This window comes from Solanum lycopersicum, chromosome 10, assembly GCF_036512215.1.
Source record: "Solanum lycopersicum chromosome 10, SLM_r2.1".
Taxonomy (NCBI): Eukaryota; Viridiplantae; Streptophyta; class Magnoliopsida; order Solanales; family Solanaceae; genus Solanum; species Solanum lycopersicum.
Window position 1 is genome coordinate 43,459,364 of NC_090809.1, and position 11,218 is coordinate 43,470,581.

The 11,218-nt window shown below is 33.0% G+C and overlaps 1 non-coding gene across 1 annotated transcript; it reads left to right on the plus strand.

Annotated features, from left to right (window-relative positions):
• Nucleotides 1–10,230: 10,230 nt before the first annotated feature.
• Nucleotides 10,231–10,302, plus strand: TRNAP-CGG (transfer RNA proline (anticodon CGG)). Its single transcript has one exon. It is a non-coding gene; the product is annotated as a tRNA-Pro (tRNA).
• Nucleotides 10,303–11,218: the final 916 nt, after the last annotated feature.

Genomic DNA, 11,218 nt, shown 5'->3' on the forward strand with positions numbered 1-11,218 from the left:
TTTGTGCAATGAAAGTTTTGTAGAATACTATAATAGAGTTGTAGTATATATCTAATAAAGAAGATAATTAGAGTGGGAGATGGAAAATTAGTTAATAGAGTTTAAATGTTTCATTGAATTTGTGCAATGAAAGTTTTGTAGAATACTATAATAGAGTTGTAGTATATATCTAATAAAGAAGATAATTAGAGTGGGAGATGGAAAATTAGTTAATAGAGTTTAAATGTTTCATTGAATTTGTGCAATGAAAGTTTTGTAGAATACTATAATAGAGTTGTAGTATATATCTAATAAAGAAGATAATTAGAGTGGGAGATGGAAAATTAGTTAATAGAGTTTAAAGGTTTCATTGAATTTGTGCAATGAAAGTTTTGTAGAATACTATAATAGAGTTGTAGTATATATCTAATAAAGAAGATAATTAGAGTGGGAGATGGAAAATTAGTTAATAGAGTTTAAAGGTTTCATTGAATTTGTTCAATGAAAGTTTTGTAGAATACTATAATAGAGTTGTAGTATATATATATATATATATACATATATATATATATGAAAAATAGTTAATAGAGTTTAAAGGTTTCATTGAATTTGTGCAATGAAAGTTTTGTAGAATACTATAATAGAGTTGTAGTATATATATATAAAATGACGTTTAGTCTTTGTCTCTCTGTAATGAAATGGAATGGTGCAAGGAAACTTGGTATATATTTTCCTTGTACCGAGTTGAATTTATCCAACTTAGTTATGACTACGAGGTTTGATTTATGTCTCCCTCCTTTATGTATTTATTGTTTTCAATTTGTGTTATAAAATCAGAAATTACTGGTTCTAATAAATTATTCAGAAACACGAAGTAACTGAGAATTTTTATAATCAGTAAATAAGATGAACAGAAATTTATTTGTAAAAAATAATTTAATCTGTAAAAACGTACCAGAATCTGGAATCCTCTTATTGAAAATTTAGGAAGAAAATCAAGTCCACTGAATTCACAGTGTCCCCTTAAGGAAATTATTCCCCTCTAGTATCCGAGGTTTGATTTGGAATATAACCTCCCAGGGTAAAATGATTTTAATCAGTAGAGTATAGATACCAAAAACTCTACTGTCAGCGAATCAATCCACAGCAGGAAAGTACACGAAGAAATATGTGATTTTAAGAAGAAGGAAGATCAGAAAAATTCGTTGTTAATATTTTGAAGACTGAATGATATTTATAGGCAAGAAGAATATATTCTGAAAGGTTGCAAACTTTCAAATGGTATTGACTGTTCCTGAAAGTTGCAACCTTTCAGAACAGTCATGGCAGGAAATTTTGAATATAACGGAATTTAAAACGGGTCACTCGCGCGGATCCGAGTCGGGTCGGATTTTAACTAAAAAATTGAAAACATTTCGGTTATCAACTAATTTATTGAAAATAATTTTTGGCCATTTAAATTAATTAATAAATAATTAAAATAAATTTTGTCCAAAAAAATTATCTCTCGATCGATCATTTGCCAAAGCCAAAGCCGAAGCCGAAGCGATCGAGCGACGACGGCGCGAGGGGAGTCCCTCTTTCCAACCCTTTTAACAATTAATAGGAGTGTTTATTTATTTAAACTCTCCTATTTTCCTTTTCATTACCGATGAGGGACTATTGCCTTTTTCAATAAAGCATTAGAGGACTTTTCAAGTTCCCAACCTTTCAAGTTCTTAACCTTTCAAATTCCTCTCCTTCCCTCTATTTCCCATCAATTCTTGCTACATACCCAACAATCCCCCACATTGATGGGGAATAGTTATAACATAGGAATGCACGGACAATTGTGTACTTTACAAGCAAGGATTAATTGCATCTGGATAAGTAGGTTTCCCCTTGGACTTTCCGTAGTGAACATATGTCGGATATACTCGGTCAATCGGTAGATGTGATATCTTTGAACCGTCGAACTTTGGTGTATACCTAGACAACCATATGTCACACGATTAACCCTTTACTGTTTATGATTCTTACGGTTGTGTTCGTTTCAGCCATGAACACCTCCTGGTTTCATGAGTGTATAGAGAATAGGCTTTTGACATAAATTCTCTTTGAAGCGGCTTCCACTTCACACTCACATAGGTGATTTCTAACAATGTCATCTCGTAGATACACTATTTGGTCAAATCTACCAAACTTAGCAAATCATTAAAAACTTTAAGCTTTATTACCTCATTAACAAGCCTTAAAGTCTTAACATTTTCCTGAACATTGTCTTCATCATGAGAATGGATTGAGTTATTTGACAATGTCGAACCGTCAGCCACAACTTTGTTTTTCCCCTTGAATCTAGCTCTTGGGATCTCCAGTCTGCTAGATAGAGTTACCGTCATGCTGACTTGTCCTAAGCCGTAAATCCATTCCCTTAGATGATCTTTCAACTGCCTGTCTCACTAGGCCTTTCGTTAGTGGATCTGACACATTATCGCTTGACTTTACATAGTCAATTGTGATAATTCCACTAGAGAGCAGTTGTCTTATGGTGTTATGTCTACGTCGTATATGACGAGACTTTCCGTTGTACATAACGCTCCCTGTCCTACCTATTGCTGCTTGACTATCGCAATGTATGCAAATTGGTCCGACACGTTTGGGCCAGAATGGAATATCCTCTAGGAAATTTCGGATCCATTCTGCTTCTTCACCAGCCTTATCCAAAGCAATGAATTCAGATTCCATTGTGGAGCGAGCAATATATGTCTGTTTGGAAGATTTCCAAGAGACAGCTCCTCCACCAAGTATGAATACATAACCACTCGTGGATTTTACATCATTTGACCCGGTGATCCAATTTGCATCACTATATCCTTCAATCACAGCAGGATATTTATTATAATGCAAAGCATAATGTTGTGTCCATTTTAGATAACCCAACACACGTTTCATAGCCATCCAGTGAGTTTGATTCGGATTATTGGTGTACCGACTCAGTTTACTAATAGCACATGCTATATTTGGTCGTGTGCAATTCATAATATACATCAAACTTCCCAACACTCTGGCATATTCCAATTGAGAGTCACTTTGACCTTCATTCTTTTTAAATGTACAACTTAAATCAATTGGAGTTTTGACTACATTGAAATTTAAGTAATTGAACTTATCTAATATTTTTCAATATAATGAGATTGAGATAATGCTAGTCCCTGGGGAGTTTTGATAATCCTGACTCCTAAGATCAAATCAGCAACTCCTAAGTCTTTCATATCGAACTTATTGGACAACATGCGCTTAGTAGCATTTATATCATCAATTTCTTTACTCATTATTAACATGTCATCAACATACAAACAAACAATGACTTCATGATTCATAACATTTTTGATGTAAACACATTTATCACATTCGTTAATCTTGAATCCATTTGCCAACATTACTTGATCAAATTTAGCATGCCATTGTTTGGGTGCTTGCTTGAGTCCATAAAGTGACTTCACAAGTCTGCACACTTTCTTTTCTTTACCAGGAACTATAAACCCTTCAGGTTGTTCTATGTAAATTTCTTCCTCTAACTCTCCATTTAAGAAGGCTGTCTTTACATCCATTTGGTGGATTTTAAGATCATGCACTGCTGCAAGTGCTATTAATATCCTAATCGATGTTATCCTTGTTACTGGAGAATATGTGTCAAAGTAGTCCAGACCTTCCTTTTGTCTGTACCCTTTGACTACCAGTCTAGCCTTGTATTTGTTAATAGTCCCATTAGGTTTCATTTTCCTTTTAAAGATCCATTTTGATCCTAAAGGTTTATTTCCTGGAGGAAGATCAGTCAATTTCCAAGTGTGATTGCTTAAAATTGATTCAATCTCACTATTGACTACTTCTTTCCAATAAGTTGACTCTGACGAAGACATAGCTGCTTTAAATGTTTGAGACTCATTTTCAAGCAATAGTGCTACAAAATCTGGTCCGAAAGAAACAGATTTTCGTTGTCGAGTACTTCGCCTAGGTTCCTCACTAGTTAGAATATTTTCCATTGATTCTTCTCGTGGTCGTTTAGATCTTTCACTTGACTCACTTTCAGTTTTATACGGATAAATGTTTTCAAAAAACTCTGCATTATCTGATTCAATTATAGTATTAACATGAATCTCAGGATTATCAGATTTGTGAACCAAAAATCGACAGGCTTTACTATTCACAGCATATCCAATAAAGACACAATCTATTGTTTTGGGTCCAATTTTAACCCTCTTAGGTAAAGGGACCTCTACCTTGGCTAAATACCCCCACACTTTAAAATATTTCAAGTTGGGTTTTCTTCCTTTCCACAACTCATACGGAATTGATTGTGTTTTTCGATGGGGTACTCTATTGAGTATTTCATTAGCTGTAAGAATGGCTTCCCCCCAAAGATTTCGCGGTGAACCAGAATTGATCATTAAGGAATTCATCATTTCCTTTAATGTTCTGTTCTTCCGTTCTACCAAACCATTTGACTGTGGTGTATAAGGTGCAGTAGTTTGATGAATAATACCATATTCCAAACATATCTCTGCAAAAGGAGATTCATATTCTCCACCCCTATCACTCCGAATCATTTTTATCTTTAGATTCAATTGGCTTTCCACTTCATTTTTGTATTGCTTAAATGCATCAATTGTTTCATCCTTACTATTAAGCAAGTATACATAACAAAATCGAGTGCAGTCATCAATAAAAGTTATAAAGTACTTTTTCCCACCACGAGATGGTGTTGACTTCATATCGCATATATCTGTGTGAATTAAGTCTAAAGTTTTAGAATTTCTTTCAACAGACTTGTAAGGATGTTTAACAAACTTACTTTCCACACAAATTTCACATTTCGACTTATCGCATTTAAAATCAGGCAATACTTCTAAATTAACCAATTTTCGCAAGGCTTTGTAATTAACATGTCCCAAACGGGCATGCCATAAATCACTTAACTCCAATAAGTAAACAGAAGCAGAATTTTTATTGATACTGTCAATAACCATTACATTTAGTTTGAAAAGACCCTCATTAAGATAGCCCTTTCCTATGAACATTTCATTCTTACTTATTACAGCTTTATCACTAACTAAGATACATTTAAACACGTTCTTAACGAGTAGTGCAGCAGAAACTAAATTCTTCCTAATAGTAGGGACATGCAGAACATTGTTTAAAGTCAACACTTTGTCGGATGTCACTTTCTACATTACTTTACCAGTTCCTGCAATCCTTGCTGTTGCTGTGTTTCCCATGAATAAATCTTCATCGTACTCAGCAGGAGTGTATGTTGCAAAGGCTTCTTTTGCAGAGCAAATATGTCTAGTGACACCTGAGTCGAGAAACCACTCCTTGGGATTTCCAACTAAGTTACACTCCGATATCATTGCACACAAGTCATCTGCATCTTCTATTTTTTCCACGATGTTTGCTTGATTTTTGCCTTTACCTTTGTTTTTGTCCTTTATTGGAGCATGACAATCAGAAGATCTATGACCAGTTTTGCCACAATTATAACAGTTGCCTTTGAATTTCTTCTTGGCCTGTTCTGACTTCTGCCCGTTGGACTTCTTTCTCTTTTTGTCTTTGGTAGGAGCTTCTTCAACAATATTAACTCCAATGATTGTTGAACTCTTACGCGACTTCTTTTCGGTATTTCTGTTATCTTCCTCAATATTGAGCCGAATCACAAGATCTTCAAGCTTCATTTCTTTACGCTTGTGCTTTAGATAATTCTTGAAATCATTCCACGAAGGAGGCAACTTCTCGATCATTGCAGCCACTTGAAAAGCTTCATTTACTACCATATCTTCAGCAATCAGATCATGGAGAATAAGTTGAAGTTCCTGCACTTGTGATCCAACAGTTTTACTATCTGTCATTTTATAGTCTAAAAACTTTGCGACCACAAACTTTTTCAAGCATGCATCTTCTGTCTTATATTTCTTCTCAAGTGCATTCCACAACTCTTTTGAAGTTGTTATTGCACTATAGACATTATATAAGTCATCCTCTAAAGCACTCAAAATGTAACCTTTACATAGGAAGTCTGACTGTTTCCATGCTTCAACAATCATAAATTTTTCCCTGTCTGGCATATCATCAGCAGGAACTGGAGTATCTTCACTTGTAAATTTTTGTAGACCACGAGTGGTAAGCCAGAAAAATACTCGTTGCTGCCATCCTTTAAAATTCACACCTGTGAATTTACCCGGTTTCTCTGCTTGTGATACAAGAGGTCGGATTGGTGCAGCAACAGCCACTGTAACACCAGTGTTTTCCATTTCTGATAAACAAAATTGATACAATATAAGTAAGCAATAAAAATATAATTGCAGACTTAAAAGAGTATAAAATCACAAAGATTTTTGTCTCCACCAGAAACACAGATTTAATAATTTCCTTAAGATTGTTTCCAATCTGTGTTATAAAATCAAAAATTACTGGTTCTAATAAATTATTCAGAAACACGAAGTAACTGAGAATTTTTATAATCAGTAAATAAGATGAACAGAAATTTATTTGTAAAAAATAATTTAATCTGTAAAAACGTAACAGAATCTGGAATCCTCTTTTGAAAATTTAGGAAGAAAATCAAGTCCACTGAATTCACAGTGTCCCCTTAAGGAAATTATTCCCCTCTAGTATCCGAGGTTTGATTTGGAATATAACCTCCTAGGGTAAAATGATTTTAATCAGTAGAGTATAGATACCAAAAACTCTACTGTAAGCAAATCAATCCACAGCAGGAAAGTACATGAAGAAATATGTGATTTTAAGAAGAAGAAAGATCAGAAAAATTCGTTGTTAATATTCTGAAGACTGAATGGTATTTATAGGCAAGAAGAATATATTCTGAAAGGTTGCAACCCTTTCAGAATTAACACGACCATTAATGAAAGGTTGCAAACTTTCAAATGGTATTGACTGTTCCTGAAAGTTGCAACCTTTCAGAACAGTCATGGCGGAAAATTTTGAATATAACAGAATTTAAAACGGGTCACTCGCGCGGATCCGAGTCGGGTCGGGTTTTAACTAAAAAATTGAATTTTGGCCATTTAAATTAATTAATAAATAATTAAAATAAATTTTGTCCAAAAAATTATCTCTCGATCATTTGCCGAAGCCGAAGCCGAAGCGAGCGAGCGACGACGACGACGGCGCGAGGGGGGTCCCTCTTTCCAACCCTTTTAACAATTAATAGGAGTGTTTATTTATTTAAACTCTCCTATTTTCCTTTTCATTACCGATGAGGGACTATTGCCTTTTTCAATAAAGCATTAGAGGACTTTTCAAGTTCCCAACCTTTCAAGTTCTAAACCTTTCAAATTCTTCTCCTTCCCTCTATTTCCCATCAATTCTTGCTACATACCCAACAATTATTTTTGGTTTGATAATAGATAAGATAGGGATCAATGCCAAATCTTTCGCCACCTCAAAGAGGATTTTAAAAGAAAAAAGAAGTTATAGAAGTGTGAAAATTATAGGGCAACTTTCACATATAACAAATAAAAAATTTATATTTATATGCGATAACAAAGTTTATATAATTGCGCTCCATAGCAAACATAGAAACTGTATAATTCGCTATACATATACAATTGAAGCAAATTGTATAAAACGAAGTGTATAAAAGAAGAAAGAGAAAGACACTTCGGCAGAGAACTGTAAAAAAAATAAAGTGTATAAAACGAATTGTATTATTATAAGTGTATAGAACGATTATATACAATTTGAATTTGTATAAAATGAGAAAGAGAGAAAGACAAAAGAGACTTGACAATGAATATACAATTGAATCGAATTGTATAAAATGAGAAAGAGAGAAATTAGATACAATTTGAAAATTGTATAAAACGAGAAAGAGAGAAATGTAAAAAAAACTGAGCAGGGGAGTATTTTTATTGTATAGGACGAAAATATATGTACTTGCATGTGTATATACAATTTTCTCACGCTTTATACAAGCAAAAACACAATTTATACATTTTGCTTCTGTATATGTGAGAAAGGCGAGGGTGGCGAGCGAGATTCGGGAGAGTGGCGAGCGAGATCTGGAAGAGGGAAGAGAGGGGAACAAAAATATATGTATTTATACAATTTTCTCTGCTTTATACAATTAGAAACAATTTTTATACACTTGTGTTTGTATAAAAAGTGAGGAAGCAAGCGAGATATTGGAGGAGAGTGGCGAGCGAGATATTTGGGAGAGAGGCGCCTGACAATTTTTTGCAAACGTTTGCTATGGAGCACAATTAAATCAAACCGAAGCTACTCCATTTATTTTAGGTTATTAGTTTGCTATTATATATCATTTTCCCAAAATTATATACCAACATGTATAATAGAAAAAATAATGAAAATTACAACTTGAAGAGTTATAAACGTCGACAAAGTAGACAATGAAATTTTTGTGGGACAATATAAGATGCGTTTAATTTTAGTTGAGACTCTACAAGATGTGTTCGATTTAAGTCAGAATTCTTAAAGGCTGCTCTACCTCAAATCCTAACTCATTTCTATATAAAGGATAATATATTCCCTTAATTTAAAAGTCAACTTGAATATTTCGCAAATTCATGAAATGTTTCGAGAGAGAAAAAAATATGTTAGGATTTTTCTTGATTATCAAATACTTCAAGAAGATCCACAAACACAAATCCTTTCATGGTGATCAAGCCCAAATTATTCCACTTTAAGAAATACGTCACTAAGGATCCTTTAATCATGGAGATCAAGTCCAAATTATCCTAGTTGAAGAAATACAACACTAATAACCCTTGAATCACAAAGATCAAGTCCATATCATCCTAATTCGAGAAATATGCCACGATGACTCTCAAATCACGAAGAAATTTTAACAGAGAAGAATCAAAAGATGAACAGATTTGTACCTGCACTGTTTATCAATAAAATATAAGAAAAATGACATATATACCCCAGAACTATCGTAAAGCATAAAACTATTCGTACTTTAGGACATCTGAGACCCTTGCTGTCTAATTTTTGAAATGTATATACCCCAACCAAATAATTTTAAGACCCAAACCCAATAAACCTAATTTCCCTCTTCTCAAGTTCCAGAAACCAAAGACTGCACGAACCAGTTACAACACGCCACCGACCACCTAAAAAATGAGCTAAAAATACCTTGTAAGTCCAATTAAAAAATGGAACAAGTGGGCGACCCTTTTTATTTTTGTTTACTTTTTTATTTTTAATATTAATAAGGATTAGACAAATATTTTTTGTAGTGTTTGGACAACTAATGAAGTTGTCTAGACAACTTCTAAAGTTGCTTGGACAATTATTGAAGTTGTCGAATGATTAAAGAAATTGTACCTACAACTACAATAGTTGTTAGACTAAAGTGTAACAATTAAAAGTTTGAAACTATTATGAAAACATCTTTAACCTAATATATATCATTTGTCATCTCTATCTAATTTTTAAGACTTAAAAGGACACCTACCTAATTGACAGACTAGTTTATTCTTTTTAATAGACCTTTCACACACCACTATTGCGACTCCATCTTCTCCGACGAAGTTCCACAAACAAAGCCACCTCTAACTGCTACCAAACCCAGCATCCATCAATCTGGCGAAACCAACGAGGTCGCAGCCCTTCGGCCACCACACACCTATCTCTCCCTCAATGTTGTTCCAACAGCTCCGACCAACATATCTCAAGCTCTCTTTACGAAGCTTTAATAATGGCGCCCAAGAAGATACTTCGTAACCCATAAAATATCAATCTCAATTCCATCAATTGAGAAACCCCAAAGTTCTTTGTTGATGAGAATCATATAAAGTTGGGATAACAAAATTAATATGAGATTTAACTAATCGGGTTAATTTTTTAATAATGGATAAAAGTTAATATATAATTTTGGAATGATTATTAAGATCGTAATATGTGTCCCTCAATTAGTCCAAATGGTATATACACTTCAAAATTTAGACATTAAGGACATCAGTGTCTTAAAAGTATAATGAATAATATTTAGATAGCATTTACCATAGTTCGAGAATATATTTCTCTCTTTTCCATAAAATAATTATGTTTGCAAACACATAATAATAAGCTTTTCAACAATCATAATACTTAAATGTGGATCAACTACATATTCTTTATCTCAGCAATAAAGATAAAATTCGTTGTTACAAAACCACAAAAATATATGCTGAAACGGTAGTTATAGAAGATAATACTTTATATATAGACTAATTAAGCGTACATATACATGGTGGGCATTTGGTCTAGTGGTATGATTCTCGCTTCGGGTGCGAGAGGTCCCGAGTTCGATTCCCGGAATGCCCCTATTCGATTTTTATAAGTAGTTATTTAAATGATTTTTGAGGCTTCCAGTGCGCGCGCTAAACTAACAATTTGTACCAACAATCAATTAATTATATGTAACCAAGTAAGAATTTTGTTAAGAATGTCCAACATTCAATATATATGTGATACATTTTAAATAATTTTTTAACTAAGCCCGTCTGATTCGCCATCCTGAGCTATATGTGGCTACACGTCTATACGAGTTGGTTACTTGTTATTTCAAAAAATCAATATATAAATTACATTTTTTTTAATTTTACACTTGAGAGTTGTTAGCCTTAATAATATATATTACACCAATATTGAAAAACTAAATAATTAATGCTCATTGGTGAATTTAATTAATTATAATAAAGTATTCATGAATCATGTTCATTTATTAAAAATTTTATTTTAAAATACACTAAATAAGAATATAATGATGAATTTACCTTACTTCTTAAGAAAAATAAGATCTAGAATGATAGACAAATCTCTCTCTCTCTCTCTCTATATATATATATATATAAATCTGAATCTTGATCCGCTGATGTGGCGCCCTCCAATGGCCATCATTTGCCAATATTTATTTTTTATCTTTTTCTGATTTATTTTTTATTTTTATCTCAAAACAAATACATAAATGAGTAAAAACATCACACTAAATACTATAACTAATTACTTGCTCAGTTATAGCCCAAAAAATGCAGTCCAACCCATTTAAAACTCAACCCACTAACATCAAATTAATTACCCAAATTAAATAGATTTTAAATCAATTTTTTAAAAAAATTACTCACTCCTCAAATTTGAAATTGTTATAAAGAATTATTTGTTGAATTGCTATCTTTAGACTTTATGGCAACATTTATTGTTATTTCAATTTAAAAACACATTATGATTTTGTTAAAATATT